Consider the following 18,047-nt stretch of genomic DNA (forward strand, 5'->3'; position numbering starts at 1 on the left):
TGCAGTATTGGGTCCAGTGCTGGGCTCCCCCAGGCAAGACATATCACAGAATGGGCTGGAAGGGACCTTACAGATCATCTAGTTCCAACTCCTCTGCCATGGGCAGGGACACAGTCCACATATATGGACTTACTGGCTGGATTAGGCAACCTCCAGAGGTGCCTTCCAACCGTGGTGACCATGTGACCTATTTTAGGAATCCAGGCTTTACTTTCTGGTTACCACATAGAAACAATTGAGTAAACTATTCTCTAGGACTCCAAAACACTTTAAAAAACCCAGGCAGGTAAAATATTATTAGTTGTACAATTCAGCTGGGAATATGAGAAGTACCTGCTCAAACAACAGTATAACAGCCAGAAAAGCTCTATACAAAGATGAACAATTCCAACTGGGCAGGAGTTCACAGTGCACAGGTTGTTTTTTTCCCTCTGTTTCCCTCTTCTAGCTCAGTGCCTTATATAAAAACAAAATAATGAATCCTTTCGACTTCTGAATACTGTCCGGGCTGCAGTGCAATCTTATATTAACTTGAAGACATTATTGTACTTTCTTACTTTGATGAAATTACCAAGTTTCACACCCCTTACATCTAAAAGACACCAAGACAAGCACTCCAGTACCTTCACATCAATACGCACATGCCAGTTATAACGTACAGCACATTAAATGTCTCACTGTTCCACCATTAGGTCACCATTGTCCGGTCTTCAAGCGAAGTCAGAATATATGGGTGCCGTATGAAATGTCACTTTCAGCACACATGCTTCCCAATTCACGTCCAAAATGATGACACTGTAGTTAGAATACAGCTACCCGGTTGCCTTAACATCTGTCCTCTTCCTATTTCCACCTTTGAAATTGAACTTTAAACACTGGAATCGAAACTTTGTTAAATATATATTACTGAGCAACAGTCATACAAAACAAGCCACCCAAAGACGTTGAGCAGCACTGCTTTTGCCACACAGCAGAGTTGAAGTGGAGGAGATTTACAAGGTCATTGACAAATGCAAGTATTGATTGAGTATTAAAGTGTCTTGTGATTAATACAGCCTTCGAAGTAATTAGTGCAGAAGATCTCTTATATCTCACCATGTTTAAATAATGTATCTGTGAACATGCAGGCCCCCTGTCAATCACTCTGGCTGAGGCCAAACATCATATCACCTGATAACTCATTTGGAAACTGGGCTTCCTGCCTGCTGAATATCTTTCAAAAACAGCAGCTCTTCCCTAATTGCCTGGGGTGACCTATATTTAGAGCCTTGCAGTTCACTGTGGGGGTAGAGAGGGAGAAGAGAGCTAGAAAAATTGCTAAAGCACACTATTCATATAACAGTAATAAAAACCCAGGAGAAATATCAGAGGCACTGAACAGAACCGGCTGAGGGACACATAGCAGGAACACGCAAACAGCATTTGCTCAACCCAGATACACTGTTCCCCTATCTGATGTAGCCATACAACTCTGTTCCATTCACACTTGGGTAAGAGTTTAGATTTTTTCATATTTGATGTTAAAACTGGGAATTATGGAATTGCAAGTTGTTTTTTAATTCAAAGAAATATGTAAGCCAAGATGGACACAATTTCTCCCAGGTCTCCTAAATTTTTACTGGGGAAAGAGGATTTCAACTAATACTTTTCAAGCTATATCTGCATCTGGCTCACTAACAGATCCCAGAAATCTATGATTAGAATTTCTATGATTAGAATAATAGAAAACAGGGCTGGAAAGGACCTCAGAAAGTCACTAAATTGATCTTTTTACCCACAGGCAGAATCAATTACACCTAAGCATCCTAGTATCCTGGCATCCTAGACTGAAAGGATGGGTCATACTAATCTAATAACAAACTGGTTGTAAGCTCTTGATCAATTTGCAGACATCTGCATTATCACTAATTTTCCTATTCCCTGGAACTTGGTATCAACAGGCTTATAGCAAAGTCTATCTATTCTTGAGGTACAGGAGTGCAGCAGCAAGAACAACTTAAATTCTAAACAAAAAAATAAGCTCCAAGACCAGAAAATCTTCAGGAGAAGGTAGATAATGGAAAAAAACGAGAGTGGAGAAGGTATCAGTGTGCAGGAGGTACAGAAGCATCAAGGGAATGAGAGTAAAGACAAAGGAAATGCACAATCAAACTCAAAAAAGCTCATGTTTGGGAAACATTATTTCTCATTTATTTCCCATTTTTTGCAGCTATTTAGGGAACCGTTTTTTCCCCCATTATCATATAGCGGAACACAATACCTAGATAAAAAGTACACACAAGAATGTGCTGAGAGGGGGATGATAAAAAAAACCTAATAAAGTCACTCTGCTCTTCCACATGTGTTCAGCGACTTTACAAAACCACTGTGTAAGGAAGTTCGCATCCTTCATATCAAAGACTCAGGCTCTATGTGGGGCTCCACATCCTGTATTTAAACAAACTCCTTGAGTCCCTCTCAGTTACTCCTTCAAGGAACTTCTGCAGAGGGAGGAACCTCAGCTAATGCTGAGGAACCTCAGGCTAGGGCTGGCAGTCTCCGTACCCCTGCCTCAGCTCTTGGTCCCTACCAGAATGGCCTAAATCTAATCTGAAATGAGGCCACCGTCATCTATGGGAAAACGTCAGGCTGTCAGCAGTTACTAGAACTATGTCTGAGTTCTTCTGGAGCAAGCTAGCGTTTATCAGTCACCTGGATCTAGGAGGTAAATGTTCTGCAGTCAAGTGCCACTTCAGCAAAATAAGCAGCTTTACACCTTCTGGGTGCTTTTTGGAGTCCATGACGCACCAAGTACTCACCTAATGTCTTCTTAATCTCTTTTCTATCATTTTCTTTAAACAATTGTAATCACAGGGTTTCTCTGAAGCACACTTAAAGATTGTTAAACATTTACTGCTTATTGGGTAAATAAGGCTCTGGGAAACAGTTTCCTTCAAACTCATTCGGGTCTGAACTGCTATTTGATACCAGTTTGGGAAAAGTGAAACCTCACTATCTGTCTCAATTTCTCTTACATTTTCCTCTAACAGAGACTAAGGACTGGTGTAAAAAACAAATATTCTGGTGTTCTGCAAATACTGCACATTCTCGCTTACTGGGCAGCACCAAGCAGGTGCACAACTGCCAGCCAGAACATTCCTGATTTAGAGGAGAATCAGGAGCGTAACATCAATGTAATCTGGAGAAGACACAACCCTCGCCTTCCACTGCCCATTTAATTTTCAGTGGTTAAAATACGCAACATATGGAAGTTAATCACTCTCATACATAATCAAATCAGAGCAATTCCTAAACTAATTTAGAGTGGGTAAAAAGAAGGAAAAATCCTTCATCCTGGAAGACAGTGAAAGAAATCCAAACCTGGGACATGTGGCTTGTTCTTTAGACAAAGCACTAGAAATATTCTCCTGCCTTTAGTGTTAATCTCACTGTCCTTTTTCTTGCACCTGCTAATGTTCCATAACTCAAAGGTCCCTCTTCCTTCTCCTCTTACAAGTTTATTTATTATGACTATTTTACCAGCTATTGCTTCAACACACTCCACTCAAATATTCATCATTTAGTTCTCTGGGTAAATCGTATTTAATCAGCACAGGAGAGAAAATAGCATAATTATAGATGCCGGATGCCATTACACTCAGAAGAAATTAAACCTTGTCTTAAGCTCTCCAGTGGTGCCTCTGATGAAAACAAGCAGGCTGCATTGCCGGGGAGGTTACCAGGAGGGTCGTGGCCATATAGGGCCAAGTGTAACTTAGGGGATCTCTGAACCCAAGAACAGGGAGCAGTGGAGAGGCACATGGGAAGAAAGAGAGAAGCCACTATGGATAAACAGAGAACACCAGAATTTGTCAAAATGAAGCCAGCAAATGCATCTTCTTTTTGACAATATGATATGCCAAACTCCCACGTTAATTGTAGTGCACAAAAGCAAGGCTGCTACACAGAGATGTGGTGGCTGTAGACAAATCCTGTCCACAAAACCCCTCTCTTAAGAGCAAGGACATCTCTGGCCTTAGGATGAAACTCGCTTTAGCAGATGGTGAATTCTTTGGAGCAGGAACTAGGCTTCCTTGGTTGGTTGGTCTGCTTGGCACTGCAGCACCGAGCGTTACCGGACTGCAAGTAAATGGTTCAACACCAAAATGGAGGGAAGAAAGGACGTTCATACAAATTACCAACCCAGAGGTAGTGCCTATTCTACTTGTGCCAATTACAATACTTCTGTATAATGTGTTGGGTTTTTTTTAAAGATAAATAATTCTATTTTAGTAATACTAATGGACAAATTCTTTACTGATCGATGAAGTCCAAAAAGTTATTACAGTAACAAAGATGCAAATAGATTCTTAAAGTTCCTCAGAGGAAGGAGTGGGGCAGTCTCCTGCAGCTGGCACCAAACCACTTAAAGCTTGCCATTACCCTCGTATAAAGCAGCACAGTTTACCCTGGTTATGCCATAAAATGCTATAGGAAATGTTTCACCTGAAGCCACTTCTTATTCATCACTTGACATCAGCGCTCAGAAATGACTACCCAGGTTCAGACAGAACAATGGCCAGAAAGGCTGAGTGTTGTATTTTATTTATTATTTATTTTTTTGCTAATAATACATCTGAGGTTTAGATAAGTAACTAAGAGGAAGGAGAGCTCCTTCTAGTCCATCCTGCTGCCGACAATTAAGAAACCTCAAAGTAATTTTTGAAAATGTCAGCGTCTCATTTAGCAAACGGATAAATAATGAATGAAGCATAATCACTGTCCTGTGCTGGTGGTACAGCTTCGCGGTGTCATTAGTAAACTAACGGTATAATATCTTCGTGTCACAGTTTAATTATATCTTGTAATTAGTTTCAGCAATGGATTGCACAGAGTCAGGCCCCCTGAGCTAAACAAAAGGTAATAGAACTTTCAGAGTCCTCGCATAAATCAATTATGAAAGTGTCCTGTGTTATTTGAGGCTTGTTTGCTGTAATTTTATGCACAAAGAAGAAATGATCCCTGCTGCCTATGGAGGGCGATTCACCTTACCAATTGCCTGCCTAAATGAGTATAAGTACTACAGGAGCGTGAGCCCATCCTGCACTGTACATCTATCAGTGCACACTCAGCTAAAGAGGGCGGGTGAGCATGGCTTCTGAGAGCAAGTGGTATGAGAAATGTATCAAAAATGTACCTTGCCTGGTTGTGAACACCACAAATAGAGGGACATTATGTGCAGACACAGTCTGATGGTACGATGATTTTTCTGTTGCTGATGTGCTATAGGCCAGTACTGAAGTTTGGCATTTTACAGGTATTACTCATGTAATCCTCTGCATCCAAAGCTGTACATTGTTGCATTTCTGCTCACTACCCCGAGAGGACCACACCACCATCCAAACACCTACACCTTCTTCCTCCCTCTTCTTCACCCACAGAGCGAAAAATCCCCCTATGCGAGACACCCGGTCTCTGGTTTGCATTAGCACATCAAGACAAGTCACTAGCACAGGTTCCTGGCCTGTGACTGTCTTCCTTGTATGAACACGCTTGGGTTAGTTCTTTCTCCTGCTTCATTTCCAATATTACTCATTTGCTGCTGCAGGAATGAATCAAGAAGAAGAGGGCCATATTGGAAACAGACCTGTACAGGCTGAAGGGTCCATTGAGGTTATGCAATGGTAATTGCAGCAGATCAAAATCTCTGCTGCCATCCTGCAGGCTGCTACTTAAGCTCCAGAAATTCTACAGAAGATGCTCTTTTCTTAAGAGCTCTTTATACCACATCAGGAGCACGTGTGTATAGAAACTGCAGCTATAAACCCTGTACCTGTACAGTGGCTGTCAATGACCTCCACTATCCCAGCCTGTAACTTCTCACATAGCTTCAGGGAAAAAAAAAGAGTTGTATTAATGGAATTAAATGTACAAAACTATGTTTCAGAGTTCAGGCTGAATAGCTGTATTTTATTTGCATATTTTTTTCCACAGTCTTCTTAAGAGTACTGCGTATTCTGTTACCTCCTCTATGTACTGATGCACACACATGGCTCTCACTGCTCTTGTGTCTGAGTGCCTGAATCATTTGTCTTTTCATATTCCACCTCTGCCCCCACTGCTTAGTGTTGGAAGCTGCCTATGTTACATGGGATGGAGAAGGAAGTAAAAAAAAAAAAAAAATGGAAAAAAAATTTCGAACCTCTCAGTGTGTCTAATTTTGGCCTACTGAGATCTCCAAAAGCAAAAAAGGCTCAAAGCAGAAGCAAAGGGCTGTCCGCAGGTCACCCAATCCGAGTCTGAGTGTCTGGGATCCCTACTGTGGGCAGCAGAGGAGAAGTGTGGAGAAGAGTCTGAAAGGTGCCAAGACATGTAATCGTCTCAGTTCTGATCAAGCTGCAAAACACACTGGGGTCCTGGTTCAAAGCCCCCATCAAATCTGCCCTGAAAGTGAATCTAGTGGCATGCTGGCCTTTCTGTTTATACAACAACTTACAGGTTTAAATGAAAAGCTGCTTGATAAAGCAGCCTGAATCCTCCTATTGTGAGCCCTTCAGCAAATTTAACAAAAGAAAAAGCACTGACTAGAAAAAAAGGGAAAAAAAAAGTCCACTCCTCGAAGCGGTGCTGCAATCCGGCTGGTTGCCATGGCGACATGATGACTTGTTCACATGGCAACATACCTTAGGTCCACTATTAAAATGATGAGAGTAAACTGGGTTGCACTAAGTATAGTATCCTGTCTGCGGCACAAGCCTTTCTCTTCAGCAGGAGCTGGGACAGATACTGGTGTGCGGGAGGAAGGCTGAGGAGAACAAAGGTGAAGGTGGCAGTTTTGGTGGGCAGTGAAAAAACCAGAGTTCTAGAGCTGCTTCTGAGATGAGTGACAGCTACACAGATGATAAATGAAATTTTGCTTTGATATGAAATCTGCCATTATAAGCTAAAGGATGTTTTCCATACGTCAGTAACATGCTCCAGAGGGCACTGAACTTCTTTAGGAAGTGACCTCCAGTGAGCACTAGCAAAAAATAAGTGGGGGAAGGGGGGTGTAACTCACTGGAGATCCTCTCAACACAAAACTAATTGTGTTAAAAATAAAACTTAAAAAATAGCTGCTACCGCAGTGAAATGCAATCATGTAGTTTGTCATTTACATTAAAATCCTAAACAACTATGAAGTGGTAAATTGTGCAACATCTATTTAGTCAGAATGAATACCCTAGATTGCAAAAAATACATCTTCATTGCAATGTTACTGGTGTGTTTTCTGCAATTCTTTTAATTTTAACGGATTTAAACACCTCCTCCTGATAGCACAGAAAATTGTGATACTGCTGGGGAACTCATCATCCAGTTGTCCCTTATTTAGATAAAGGACAGGATGAATCTTTTTGCTTTATGAAGCATATGTATTATACAACAGACGTAAGAAAGTATCTCAAAATATACAACATGAGAAAAAATACCTTTACTATAGATTCTATTTTAATTTTTGCTGGCTTCCTTTTACTACTTTCTATAGAAGGCAGAAGCCTGGTAGCTTTCTTGCTCACCAACTTTAGAACAAATTTTTAGCTTAAAATCATGTTTAGATAGTGTAGTGATTTGGAGTACCAAGAGTGAAGACACCAAGTGTAATTTACCCATGTTTACTTTTATCACTGAACAGTGAAACAAAACCCATACTGGCACAAAGCCCATAATATGCAGAAGCACTCACTTCTGTTCCTGTCACAGCTACAGTACCAGCATGTTTCCCTTCATTCATCTGCAACTCTTTTCTATCTTCTCAAGATCTCTCAAGTTGGCAGATGACTTCTGGGCAGCTTCTGCATCCCTTGCCCTGAAGCACTGCCTGCAGCGCCGGCGTGCTGCCAGGCTCTGCCCTCGCAGAACTCACCACAGCCTTACTGCTCTGCTACTCAGTGCTCCAGAGATGGCTTTGCAGGCCATGCTGCAAGCTCCTAGCATGGAGGGTATGGGGGCCCCACAATTTTAGCAGATGTCACAGCGGAGGAGGATTCCTTTCATCTCTATTACTGATGAAACAATAGCTTTGTCCCACTCCCTGAAACACAGTGAACGATAACTGCCTCATAAGGATGGTAAATTGTACGTGGAAAAAAAGAAAAGAAACCTTCTGGTGTCTATCAAGCTACCATGACAGCTGCACTCATGTTTCCTCCTGAGGACCAAAATAACTACAAAGTGCATGAAATCATTAAGCACATGAAAATCCCAGAGGTAGGCTTGGCCTAAACCTCATGATTTCCCAACCAAAAGGCATCAAAGCACAATCCCTCATAGTTCATTTGCTGTTTCCCTTTGCTCCGCACATACCTGTGTCAGTGAAGTTTGCCTTTACTTGGTAAGCACAAAGCATTAACTCTGAGTACGCTCTTTCTGCCGGGAGAGAGGTTCCCCTGCCCACCCTTCTGGGCGGTACGGCGAACAGTCGTGGGGCAGACAGGCAGGAGAGAGGATGGCAGCAGCTGGAAAGCCCACATCAGAACAAAAAGCCTTTCAAGTGCATCTGTACAGCTGCACAGTCACATCTGCACGTTCAATTTGTAGGAGTTTTTCCAAACAACAAAGGGAAAGGGTCGTTTTAAGGTAAAGTAAATATATTTTGCATGAGTCAATACGACAGTCCTTGCAGGACCACAGGTGATAAGGTGCTGATTTGGTAGGACCCTGGGAATCTAACTTCCCGTCGTGGAGATGAGGTGCCATTTTTATTGACAATACTATTTAGTCGATCAACTAAACAGTTCAAATTAACTTAGAATTTTTCAGCGTGATGCAATGCTTTAAACAGACCTGCAATTCGAGGTCCAGCACAGAAGGTTGTAGAGAAGAAATTAAGGCTATATCTGACCAGAAAAATCTAAAAGCAAAGGATCAACTTTATATTTCTGTTTTGCGAAGACTGAGACCTCACTGTAGAAAATATACCTATGGTATTTTTTTCAGTTGGTATAATTCATAGACTTCCAAAGTGGGCACAGAAAGTCTTTTGCAATGCTTTTCTTCTCTCATCTTCTCCTGCTCCATCCCCGGCCTATTCAGAGATGAATTGTTACTTTCTACCTTCCAGTGGTTCAGCACACCCCTACCTAATCCCTCCTTTAAAATAGTGGCTTCTACAAATTGCAATAATCTTACTACTTTAAAAAAATAATAATCAATTTCTATAAAGGGCAGAGAAATTGAATCAAATTCACTGATTCCTAAACTTTTAATGATAAATCTAATTTTAGAATGAGATTTATCTGAAGAATAAATCGGGAAGGAATTTCAGCCACTTGTAAGAACTTCATTAATGGAAAAGGAACCTGAAGGTTCACCAGAGAGACAACAGGTGTTTAAACAATCCCTTCTACCTACACTCTCATGTCGACTTTATTTTCAAGTTTCACTCAATGATGGAGTTGTTTCTTAGCTCCTTGTGTGCTTAGCCATTTAATTAAAGCAATCCATATTGAATTCATGTCCAGATGCCTTGACCAGCAGAGCCAGATCCTCATTGGCATGCCAGCTGCTCAAAGAAGAGCATAGCCCCTTGCATACTAATCAGAGGAGAAGGCAGTGATTCATCAGCCTACGATACTGCTTCAGCATCTACAAGCACTTATGACATGTAATTGCTGGTGCATAAGCAAGCCAGGCCACATTAAAAAGCCTACAGATAGTCAGAGATAAAAATTAATGACTTTTGCTTTGTGTAATCCTGCATGCGGGGGGGAGCGGGGGGGGGGGGGGGAGACAGACTGGGATTAATGGACAAACGTAAGTAGGCACAAAGGAACAAAGAGTTTCTTGGCCTTGTTTACATATCGAACAATAATAATAAAAGAAAAGTGACAAGTTATGGGAAAGGCAAGTGTGAATTTTCGGCACGACTGAGTTGGAAGACTGCTTGCAGTTCATTATGGATACAGAATTTCCATACTCATTATTCCGAAACAAACCTCCTTAGAAGGCCCTTCTGGGACCAATGGCAGGAGTTTTTATTATTCATCTTTTGCTAGTATTGAGGATGTCATTATAAGAGCTGCACCGAGCTCTTGCTGCTTGGCATACAGGAAGAGAGGAGTATAACTACCTTGGGAGGAACAGCTGATTTTTCATGAGGCCAGAGCAACCAAAGAGTCAGGGTCATAGTGGCCCACAGTTGTAAAATCAAGAAAGAAGAGGAAGGTAAATCAAGGACAACAGACAAAGACATTATGTTATGCACCCATGACAGCAGCTTCTGTAGATCAAGTTCTCATCAAAATATTAATGCATCAGCACTGTCGTTTGAATCTCCCTCTTCCTGCCACAAATCTCCTTTCTTCCCCAATGATGGATACACTGTCCTTGAAACAAGTTCGCAGCAAAATGCAACTTTTCTATTTTTATTTTTTCCTTTAACATTTGCTTTCTCTTCTGCTTTCTGAAGTCTTGGTGAGATGTGTCTACCAAGGAGAACAGTTGAACTGAAGTTACTTGCGCCATCTTTCTACTCAGAGGTAACAAAAGGAGGGAACAAAAACGATGCATGTCTGATAGTACAGATAATTAGAAACTTAGTCTAACCTAATGTCTACCTCCAGCACACCAGGCACAATAACCTACTTCAGCAGCTTCCAGGAGTAGAGGTCTATTGATTTCAGCAGAAATCTGCCCATGTACAATAGCAGAGATCTGGTAGCAGACTTTCCTTCTGTCATGAAAATTGCCAATTACGCGTACAGCTGCGTGTTCCCCAGCACAGAGGCTGATACCTCTAGTTTCATTTCTAAAGGTAAATGCTAGCTCTAGTTTGGACTCTGATTTCAGTCCACTTCAGCCATTACACTCAACCAAGAAAGGCAATTTATTACCTGTTGAATGGAAGTTTCTACTCTGTAGCTGGAGTTATTTTAGGACTATTCATTTACACTAATTGCATCTATCTTAGTACTATGAAAAACTGCCATTGCCATGACAATAGTGTTAAGAAAACCCCCGAAAAAAAGACTATTCTTTCGTCAAGCATGTTGTTCACTTCAATACAGTAGACAACAAAATCTTTCTATGGAGGTCAAATACGATCACTGCAGGACTCAGAAGTAACAGAACAAACCTGGAACTCTGTTTGACATCTAACCCCGACACTGCACAACCACCGCTCAGCACCTTCAGATTCTGGAAAGCACAGTCTTTAGGATGCACTTACAGCAGAAGGGCATGAGAAACACCCAGCTGTGCCAGCAAAAGACACTTGGCGTTGATGCCAAGAGCAACCATGATGCCATGCAGGAGGGACAACATCTCTGACAGCACTCTTTCAGAAAGCCTTTTTCTCTGCATGTTCTTTGCCTCAGAGAAGACAAGACGGTTCCTGAGAGTCACATACACCAGGGAGGAGAGCAAAGCTCTTAGCTTTTCATTTTCCTGCTCGCTGCCTGTTACACAACTGACACAACCATACTGATACACCAGAGACACATGCTGGAATCTGTGAGTGAACGGTGGGCTGCACATTATATAGATGCAGTCCTTTATGCAGCATAAATTAATTCACATTCAATTTGATCCCATCTCCTAACTGGTAACGTTTGTAAAGGTAGTCTAGAGGACTACTTAGCCTTCCCATCTTTCCCACAGCCCTGAAGAACAGAAGGTAAAGTGCTAGGACTCACGAAAACAGAAAATCATTGATATCGGCAGGCAGCTGAGCGGAAACTCAGAGCTATCAGTTGTGTTTAAGGTCTACCGCTGTGTTACAACCTTTCGTTCTGCAAACCCTGCTCTTTATTTATTGGTTACACCAGTTAATTTCATCTGTTTTGCAGAAATATTTACCGAGGGTAGGTGAGGGAAGCAGAAGCAGAAGCTGCATCCGCAGTCACCATACGATTTATTTACAGCTGGGGCTTTGTGGTGCAGCTAGATAAAAGAGGATTAAATTACGCTTTGTAGATTAAGAGTCTGAACACTATAAAACTCATAAGCCTTTGTATGCTAAGCAAGAACTTTGACTCTCATAGGAGCTTGCACACAGAGATTGTGCATACACGTAGAAGACTTGAATTTTTCTGATATTTCAGTGTATCTTTCACAAACAGAGATATTATCAAACTGGTTTGGAAACATTTTACCAGCACAAAAAAGTTAAACTGAATCATGATGTCCAGTACATTTTCATCTCAAATCCTCTACACAGTCATTCAAACAGACTTTCCTCTTGTAACAGTACTATCACCAATTATACATTATCCATATATTCATTCCAGTGCTCCCTTCCCACTAGAAGAATACTGTCCCAGATCTTTACTTAACTGGGAAAATGTACTAACACAACACACACTTAGGCCATCACACATGCTCTTCCTATCCCATCTCTTCTCCTCCTTCCCTACTCTTCTCATACATAATTTACAAAATGCACGCAAAAGATTCTGCTTTCAAGAGAATTTTTTCATATATTTAGATAGTATTCTGCTTAAAACAAGGACAAGCAGCACTGTTTGGAGATAAAGAAAGCAAAGGAAGCTTTGAGTATTTACAAGACCATAACAAAAAAACATCTATGTATGGATCAGCTACAGAGCAGAAAGATTTGTTTGTGTGTGTACCTCCAGCTAAGAGGGAGGCAACTCTCCAAGGATTCAATCAAATTATTTCTTCTTCCTCAACCTTATTTTCTATTCTTCCCTCCACACTTAGGAGAAAAGCAAGAAAACATTTCAGTTTGATGTACACATACAACTATTTTCCACAACGGACAACAGAATGAGCTGACAACTTGTTTCTCACGGAGATGTTTGAGGCTAGCCACTGTAATAGTCCACTACCAGCTGTTCCTGGATTTAAAAATACAGAATGAAAGTTTCCTGTGTAAAACTGTTCAAGAAAGCTGGGATTTTCTTTATGCATTATGGGTCGCATGTTGTAAGATAAGTCTTCCATTATCATCATGGATGGGAAAGGCAAAGTGGGTTTAGAGCAGGTTTTAACAACCTCTGACACTCAAGATAATGGTTAAAAAACTACTTCAGGTGTGTCTAATTCACCTGCAGGGCTGGAGGCTGGCACGGCTAGCCTGCTTCCAGGGGTGGATAGAGCCCCGATGTCCACTCCTGGCATGACTTGGCAAGGAGCAGGCAGCCCCTCAAGACCCAGCTCAAAATGCAGATCACCTGGCCTTACCTCTCCCACTCAGCCCCCGCCGCCCCCCATCACCAGCCCGTGCCTGGCAGCCAGTTCTGCGCGTGTGCGAGGCCGGCAGCACGACAGCCCTGCCAGCAGCCCTGTGTGCTGCAGACCCTCACCCTGAGGAGGCATGAACGCAGCCTTGTCACTGGGGCCTCGCCCTCACCCCCAGCGCGGCGCCCGGGTTTAGTCAGCCTCACACCTGGTCACACAGACCCTATTTTGCTGAAATACGATGGGTTCCGTCCACTGTGCTGCAAAATCTGACAGGAAGCAATTGTTCTGGAGAAGTGCTGGGAGAAACGGCTCCCCGATACAAGCCATCTCCAGCTAAGAAAGCAAGCTCTAGCGGTGATATTAAATGTTAACTGTCCGGGAATAGCTAAGAAAGGCATGTTAAACAGTAATCGCTAGGTAACTGTCTCAGACAGACAGAAATGGGGGGGGGGACAGACCTGAAGTAGCTATCTTTAAAGAGAACAAGCAGATCTGAGTAATCCAATTTAGGGGAGATAAGAGTCTGCTGGTAGCACTGTCCTTTAACTGGACAAACGCCTTCGTTCAAGTGTCAACCCCAATCCTGGGGAGGTCAACGCACGGGGCCTGCAGCCTAATGTATTCCTGAATTGGCTGAGTGGATTTCCGAACAAACACGCTGGTCCAACAGAATTGATTTTCAGCAGGCCGTATGGGTCCCTAACGTAATTATCCTGCAGTGAGTCAGTTCACAGCAGCCCCTGCATTTAAAAGCTGCTGGTCAGCCGAGAGGAGAGGTTACTGCCGGTGCCTCAGCCTCTCTGCCAAGTACAGCTTCGCTTTTAATTGTTTAAACAGCAGTGGAATTTCTTTTGCTCTTTCTCAACAGAGAATCATTATATCCCTGTTTAAAGAGGTCTGGAGGGACCACCGAAGAAACTTTCCCTTCAAGCTTTGTGTGCTAATGAAAAAAATCAAGTCATAGCTCTCTAATACGCGAATTCAATTTATAACAAGCAAATACAATCATCTAAACACCAGCGCTATACCACAATAAAACTTCCCCGGCTTCTGCTGCACAAAGGCTCCTGCAAAACATGGCCCAGCATCAGGCCACCTGGCCCTGTCGCCCGCCGGCCCTGCAGGCCCGGTGCCCACCGGCCTTGTCACTCACCCGCCCTGTCGCCCGCAGGCCCCAGGCAGGAGGCCCGCAGCAGGCCTCCCCTCCAGCAGCCACAGCCCGGGAGGCACAGCCGGCTCGGCTGCCAGCCTGCTGCAACCCCCCCCAGGCGCAGCGCTCCTGGCCCCAGCTCCTCGGGCAGCGGCCAGGTGAGTCCTGGCTGGTCCCGGCCCCCAGCCGCAGGGCCCTGAGGGCACCGCCAGGCTCCGGCGGGCGCAGGCCGTGCTTCCCGCGGGCCCAGCGCAGAGCTCGCTCCCTGGTGCTGTAATGCACAGGTTAATTCCTTAACGAGGTTCTTACAGTGCCTGTCTTGGAACTGCTGACAGGAATCAAATCACATCTAGGGAATCATTTGATACAGAAGAACCACATTTCTCCATGATAAACTAATAGCAAATTTGTATACCAGCTGGATACAGCAAAATCAGGTTTACAGCATTTCCTCTAATTTTTGTGTTTCTCTTTCTCAGTGAAGGTTTGGAATAACTCTGAAAGCCAGGAGGCAACCCCAGAAGGTCTGTACTTCTGAGATATGGGGAAATAAATAAATAAATAATGCGTGCCCCTGATACTGGGCCTTCTTCTACAGACCTTGCCAATAATAACGATGTGAAGTAGCGCTGAATAGTCTAACGAGATTCCCCCCTTCGCCGTTTCATCCCAGCAGTGGCAGTTCTTTATAGAAGCAGATGTATCACCCTCAGACAAAAAGCACAGCACCTGCTATGCTTGTTTTAGATGTCATTGCATCTTTTGCAGCGTTGTCCAGCTGAGTTTTGTCCTGACTACCTAAAAGTTTCCCACACTGGGGAAACCGCCAGCACTGCGGGCCAGTTCACAGCAACTGTGACAATGAGGACACATTTGTAGTACAAGTACTCATCCAAGCACGGACGTAAAAATGATGAACTTGACTTATAACTGCCCCTACACAGAAGTTATGCATGCAGGACTTCCCGGTGTTGCTGACCGCCTGCCCCGGCAATGCAGCGCTCTGTGCGCCGCTGGATGGGGACACAACAGCCATGCTGAGTCCAACTGAGAGCCAGGGTCCATTCTGCAGCCGTGGCCAGGAAACATGCAAACATGGGCAGCACAGCGTGGCACAGCTCAGGGGCGTCCCAGCTCGATACATCATCTGGGCTACTGTATTCAATACCCACCAAAGAACCTCTTCTCTGGGAATTTGCCTGACCCGTTTTGAACTCATTTATTTTTCATCCTCCACAATACCCCGTGCAACAAATTCCATGCATTAATTATGCGCTGTGAGAAAAGGTACCCACTTTTCTTTGTTTTAAACTTTCCCCGTTTGGTGAAGACCCCTTACTTCTTGTAATTATTCCCAAATAGTTTTTCCTGTGCCGTTCACAATTTACAAGCTGCTACTGCATTTCTCCATCACATTTACTAGCATGGATGATGAATACCAGCCTTTTTAGTCCCTCTGCATGTGGAAGGTGCCCCATATCTGTAAACAGTTTATTTGATCAACTCGATTCCCCATTTTGACATTTTCAAGTCAGGCCTAGCATCCTGATATCCTTCCAAGGCTGCAAAACCCTCTCCACTGAAGAGTGCCAAAGCAATTTATACACACTCTGCTTTTCACAATGCCTGTTTCATCCATGGCGCTAAAAATTTCTTGGCAAACTAGAGCTCCACCCAGACAAAGCTGTCTGATTGATTTTGTATTGAGAGAATTAGTACAGATGCAAGCTACTTTGGAGCTCACCAGCCCAAAGGTGCAAGTGAGCAGACAGCAGTCATTCCTAGATGGAGCATCTACCTGAATAATGGGTTCACTGCAATACAGTGCTGGTTACATCTATGTTTCCTCCAGTCAGTCAAAGGCTGCTTTAACTGTACTCTGCTCTCCCCGCTGTAGTTGCAGAAAGCCATCTGTCAGATTCTCAGCCTTATTTCCCTTTTCCTGTCTTTCCCCAAAGTAGGAGCAAATGGGGCCAGATTCCAGCTGTATTTTTCATCCTCCAATTAGCAGGCTCCAATTCATCACTCTAAGTATCTCCTGGCATCAGTGCTGAGATTCCCTCCTCACGCCTGGTAAATCGGTCTTCATTTAAAACCCTCTCTCTTAGCCCTAAATGGAAATCAATTCTGCAAGTTTAGCAAATAGTTAATTACTCCACAAAGAGGATTGATTGGCCTTTGATCACCAGAAAGCTCTGTAGTGCTATTAGTCTCTTTCATCTGTGATTAAACCACAGAGAAAAAGAAACAAAAACTAAATTAGGCTTCTCCTGTTATCCTACAAATATTTAATGACGGGATAATCTCCTAAAGGTGCGATCAGGGGATATACATTCCACCAGGAAACGTCTCCAGCTCAACCTTGAACCCAAATTCTCTCCCTGCAAAGAGCCTGGCAACGAACTTTACAGAGGAACGGAGCTGAGCTCAAAGGGACGCTTTGTAGTACACACTCCTCTTGGCCTTTTCTTCTTTCCTCTTCTTATGTACGTTTTAATGCAGATAAAATTTTCCCAATGGAGTCCTGACATGAATAATAATAATAATAAAGGCTTTCTTTAAATTCAGTTTTGGCTCTGCTGACTTTCTCAGCAGGACAAGACTGTGTCCCGTTGATTTGCAGCATTGTACGGAGCTGTTTCCCCAAATGATGGGATCCTCCCACTTCAGACAAATTTCAAATATTGCAGTCTCCCACTGCTAACCCACTCTAAAATTCAGTCCCAAAGTAAAGCATAAAGCTTTCTACACAGCCACCTATCCACACTGCAGCAGAAGCCAGGACAGGAAGGTCAGAGGGTGGAGAGCAAGGATCGAGTTGCATTTCTCACGTTCCAGGCAAATTTAAGGTCTAGGAATCTTCCTTTTGTGACATTAATGCAAACCTCATTAGAGGGTGGCTGGCAGATCCCAAGTGGCTAGCACAGTCTGCATGCACTCCCCACCATTACTCACTGCAGCAGCGGCCACGGTAACCGTTATCAGATGCATTACAACCTCTCCAGAGGTCTCGGCAGCCAGGGCTAGGGCCCATGTTGTTAGGCGCTTTATCAGCATGTACTCAGGAACTGTTCCTTCCCCAACACTGCCAGAATTTTAGGAGAACCGTGGAAACACACCTGCTTTCTCTAGCAAATTTTCATCAGCTGCAAACGGTGTTATTCCCAGCGTATGCTCCCGGATGCAGCAAGGACGATCGAACCCAGCACCAGGCAAGGAAAGCTGCCTGAATTGCTGCAGCCTTTGCCTCCCTGGCTGGAGAGGGTAACCACCACGGCATCCAGCCACCGGCCAGCTGGGGAAGCAAGTCCCTCAGAAGTCGGTGCACAATACCAATACAGCTGATGGGTGCATATAGCCAAGATGAAGTGAGTGTTTTTGCCATCAAGCATGTGATGCAGACTCTGTTCTGCCAGTCCACAGGAAAGAAAAGTATACAGACATGTATCCAGAAGGTTAGATTTCGGGAGGTGTATCTTGCTGGGTAAAAGGTGACCTGATTAGACACAAGACTGGGAAGCAAGGAATGGAGCTGGTAAGGCTGCACTTCAAGAAGTTTCACAACTTATTCTGAGAACTGAGAAAGTTACCATAACTTTTTTTTAGCACTAAAATGTCATAATATTCTTCATGCAAGAGAAAAGAGGAGCCTCCTGACATGTTTTCAACTCTCGAATGGCAAAGAGTCCTTGAGGGGCCATGCCACGCATCAGGCAACAGCAGGCGTTAATTAGCC

This window comes from Falco peregrinus, chromosome 14 (assembly GCF_023634155.1).
Source record: "Falco peregrinus isolate bFalPer1 chromosome 14, bFalPer1.pri, whole genome shotgun sequence".
Lineage (NCBI taxonomy): Eukaryota > Metazoa > Chordata > Aves > Falconiformes > Falconidae > Falco > Falco peregrinus.